Raw genomic sequence first — 5,013 nt, 5'->3', positions numbered from 1 at the left:
GTGTGCTGTGTTACAGGACAGTGTGTTGTAACATCAGACAGTGTACTGCGTTGCTTTCTCTGTTACAGAAGTGTCCTGTACAAGTACTCTTCCTGTACAGTTTCAGCTGAACTGGAGGGCTACCAATATCCGGCACAGAGATTTGCTGGAAGTGCTTGGGAGAATTTAAACTAGTCTGGAAAGGGGTTAGGACCCTAAGCAGCAGTGAGACAAGAGAGAATGTTGTGACTGGTACAAAAGTTTAAGAGAGCAAACTAAATAGGCAGGTCAGGTCAGAGTCAATACAGTGTGGAACTGGAGTAGCACAGCAGGTCAGGCAGCATCAGAGGAGCAGGAAAGTCGATATTTCGGGCTTATACCCTTCTCCAGGAATTTTGATGAAGGGTGTAAACCTGAAACGCGGACTCTCCTGTTCCTCTGACGCTGCCTGACCTGCTGTGTTCCTCCAGCTCCACACTGTGTTGTGTCTGACTCCAGCATCTGCAGTTCTTGCTATCTCCAAGGGCAGGTCAGATTGATGAACTAAACTGCATTTTTTTCAATGCAAGAGGCCTGGTGGGTAAGGCAGATTAACACATGGCATGGATGGGAACATGAGACTGGGATGTCATAGCTATTACAGAAACAGAAAGGACTGGCAGCTCAATGTTCTGGGGTATGGATGCTATCGGAAAGATAGCTGTAAGAGTAGCAGGGTTGTAATCTTCATAGAGTCCCTACAGTGCAGGGAAAGGCCCTTCGGCCCAACAAGTCCACACTGAACCTTAGAGCCTCCTACCCAGACCTAATCCAGACCCATCCCCCTAATCTACACAAATCTGGACACTTTGGGGCAAGTTAGCATGGCCAATCCACGAAGCCTGCACAGCTTTGGACTGTGGGAGGAAACTAGAGCACCCAGAGGAAACCCACACAGACACGGGAGAATGTGCAAACTTCACACAGACAGTCGCCCAAGGGTGGAATAGAACCCAGGTCTCTGGAGCTGTGAGGTAGCAGTGCTAACCACTGAGCCACCCTAGTAATAGTAGGGGATTTTTAACTTTCCAAACATAGACTGGAACTGTCACACTTTTAAGTGCTTCGATGCGGGAGGAATTTGTCAAGTGTGTTCGAGAAAACTTTCTCAATTGACATGTAGATGGCCCTATCAGAGAAGGAGCAAGACTCCCTCTTCGGAAATAAGACAAGGGAATTGACTGAGGTGTGAGAGGGCGAGCACTTTGCGACCAGTGACCAGTTAAAAACGTTACGGAAAAGAACACAAGTTTGAGTTCCAAATTGGGGCAAGGCCAATTTTAATGGTGTTAGACAGGAACTTTTGAAATTTGATAAGAGGGCGGCTGTGTGCAGGTAAAGGGATGTCTGGCAAGTGGGAGGCTTTAAAAAGCGAGACAGTGACAGCTCAGGGACAGCGTGTTCCTGTTTGAGCGAAAGGTAAGGCTGGCAGGAACAGGGAACACTACATGACAAGAGAAAATGAGGCTCTGATCAAGAAAAAGAAGATGTATGAATGATACAGACAGCTGGGATCAAGGGTGATCTATTCCTTAAGGAGCATAGGGAGCATAGGAGTGCACTTAAGAGGAAAATCAGGAGGGTAGAAAGGGTCCATGAGATAGCTTTGGCAGATAGGGTAAAGGAGAATTCAAAGAGATTTTGCAAGTGTGTTAAGAGCAAAAGAGTAACTAGGGAGAGAATAGGCTCCCTTAAAGATCAATGAGGCCATCTATGCGTGGAGCCACAAGAAATGATTGAGTTATGAAGTGAAAATCTCCTGTCAGTATTGACCGTGGAGTAAGATATGGAAATTGGGGGAAATAAATCGTGATGTCTTGAAAAGGGTCCACATTGCAGAAGTGGAGGTGCTGGAGGTTTTAAAATGCATAAGGTAGATAAATCCCCTGGGATCTGATCAAGTGTATTGTGGGAATCCCCAGGACATTGTGGGAAGCTAGGGAAGAAATTGTGGGACCCCTAGTGGAAATATTTGCATCATCGACAGCTATGGACTAAGGAAGACTGGAGGGTGGCTATTATTTAAGAAAGGCCGAAAGGAAAAGCTGTGGAACTACAGACCAGCGAGCCTAACATCAGTGGGGGGGCGGGGGGTGTGTAAGTTGTTGGTAGGAATTTTGAGGGACAGGATCTACTTGGAAAGGTAAGGACTGATTAGGGATAGTCAACGTGTCTTTGTGCGTGGGAAATCAAGTCTCACAAATTTGACTGAGTTTTTTGAAGAGGCGACCAAGAAGCTAGGCGAAGGCAGAGCCAATAGATGTTGCCTTCCTAGACTTGAGCAAAGCCTTTGACAAGGTTCTGCATGGTAGATTCGTCAGTAAGGTTAGATCACATGGGATCGAGGGAGATCTAGCCAACTGGATACAAAATTGGCTTGACGGTAGGACACAGAGGGAAGTGGTAGAGGGTTGTCTTTCAGGCTGGAGGCCTGTGACCAGCAGTGCACTGCAAGAATCAGTGCTTGGTCCGCAACTGTTCATCATTGCTGTAAATAATATAGGAGGCACGGTTCGGAAGTTTACAGACGACACCAAAATTAACGGGACAGTGCAAATGGTCATCTAAGAGTACAACGGGATCCTGGTCAGCTGGGCCAGCAGGCTAAGAAATGGCAGGCGGATTTAATACAGATAAATGCAAATTATTGCATTTTGGTACGAGAAAACCAGGACAGGACTCACATGGTTAATGTTCGGGCCCTGGGGAGTGTTGTTGAACTGAGAGACCTTGGGGTGCAGATTCATAGTTCCTTGAATGTGGCGTCACAAGTAGACAGGATGGTGAAGAAGGCGTTTGGCATGCTTACCTTCATCGGTCAGAATTTTAAAAATCATGTTACGGCTGTACAAGGCATCGGTAAGGCCACATTTAGAGTTCTGTGTACAATTCTGGTCGTCCTGCTATGGAAAGGATGTTATTGCTCTGGAAAGCGTGCTTAAAAGACTTACGAGAATGTTATTGAAAACTGTGGGTCTGAGTTATAAGAAGAGGCTGGGACAATTTTCCTCTGGAGCATAGGAGGCTGAGGAGTGACCCTATAGAGGTTTATAAAATCATGAGGAGCATGGATAGGGTGAATAGTCAAGGTCTTTTCCCCAGGGTAGGGGAGCCCAAAACCAGAGGACGTGGGTTTAAGGTAAGAGGGGAAAGAGACCTGCATGGCACCACTTTTACATAGAGAGTGGTGTGTATATGGAACCAGCTGCCAGAGGAAGTGGTAGAGGTGGGTACAGTTACAACATTCAAAAGACAATTGGACAGGTACAGGGAGAGGAAAGGTTTAGAGATATATGGGTCAAACACAGGTAAATGGGACTAGCTCAGTTTAGGAAACCTGGTGGGCATGGACGAGTTGGACTGAAGGGACTGTTTACATGCTGTATGACAGTGCACTGTGTTACAGGACAGTGTGTTGTAATATCAGACAGTGTGCTGTGTTATCCAAGAATCACAGAATCCCTGCAGTGTAGAAGCAGGCCATTCAGCCCATTGAGAGCACATTGACCCTCTGAAAAGTGTCCCAGTCAGACCCATCCCTCTATCCTATCCCTGCAATCCTGTGTTTGCCTTGACTAATCTGCCTAAGTCTGCACATCCCTGGACACTACGAGGCAAGTTAGCTTGGCCAATCCACCTTCCAGGACAGCATTGTGTTACACATGGCATTGTGCTTTCTTACAGCACAGCATGTTATTTTGTCAGACAGTATACTGTGTTACAGAACAGGGTGTCATATTATGAGACAGTATACTGTGTTACAGGACGGGGTGTCGTATTATGAGACATTATACCGTTTTACAGGACGGGGTGTCGTATTATGAGACAGTATACCGTGTTAGAGGGCAGGGTGTCATATTATGAGACAGTATACCGTGTTACAGGACGGGGTGTCGTATCATGAGACAGTATACTGTGTTACAGAACGGGGTGTCGTATCATGAGACAGTATACTGTGTTACAGAACAGTGTGTTGTAATGTTAGACAGTATACTGTGTTACAGAACAGTGTGTTGTAATGTTAGACAGTATACTGTGTTACAGAACAGTGTGTTGTAATGTTAGACAGTATACTGTATTACAGAACAGTGTGTTGTAACATCAGTTCTGAGGAAGGGTCACCGGAATGTTAACTCTGATTTTTAATTCAGAGATGCTGCCAGACCTGTTGAGCTTTTCCAGCAACTTCTGTTTTTTTTGTAACATCAGGCAGGGTACAGTGCTCCAGGACAGTGTGATACAATGTCAGACAGCATACTGTGTAATGGGTCAGCATTGTGTTACAGGGCAATAGTGCTTTGTTACAAGAGAGAGTAGTGTGTAAAAGCAGGGTGCCATGAGACAGCACAGCACGTTATCAGACAGCACACTGTTACAGGAGAATATGTTGAATTATGAGATAGTATTAGTGTGTTGGAGGTGAGAGTTGAGGAGCCGATATTGTATTACTGGACAATGTTAACAAGGCAGGACCCCCACATTGTTTTTCCAAGACAAAAGCGGAGTAAAGTTACTGTGATTTCCTACCTCTGTTCCTCCAAGTTGCTGGAAGCCATCGGGCATCATGCTGTGAATCGGGGAGACGGATTGCAGTGTGTTTCCGAGCCGCTGCCCGGTGCTCCCTCTCTGTATCTCTGTGCCAGACCCCAGCTCTAGCTGCTGGAGCAGCGGGCAGAGAGCAGAGCACTGTCGGGGCGGGGGGAAGCGAGTACACACCCCGGGGAAACTTGTTATTGGCTGTCCCGGGAGGAGTGGTCAGCGTCAGGAATAAGGTGGCCGGACAGCCTGAGCGCCAGAGAGGCAGAGAGAGAGAAAGAAAGAGAGATGGGGGTGTGGGGGAGAGGGAGAGACGGGAGGCGGCCTGGGGGAGTGGGGAGAAAGAAAGAGATGGGTAGAGAGAGAAAGAAAGAGAGATGGGTGGAGAGAGAGAGAGAAAGAAAGAGTTGGGTGGAGAGAGAAAGAAAGAGTTGGGTGGAGAGAGAAAGAAAGAGTGAT

The sequence above is a fragment of the Rhincodon typus genome, chromosome 45 (assembly GCF_021869965.1).
Source record: "Rhincodon typus isolate 14 chromosome 45, sRhiTyp1.1, whole genome shotgun sequence".
NCBI lineage: Eukaryota > Metazoa > Chordata > Chondrichthyes > Orectolobiformes > Rhincodontidae > Rhincodon > Rhincodon typus.
This window is presented reverse-complemented; position numbering follows the sequence as displayed.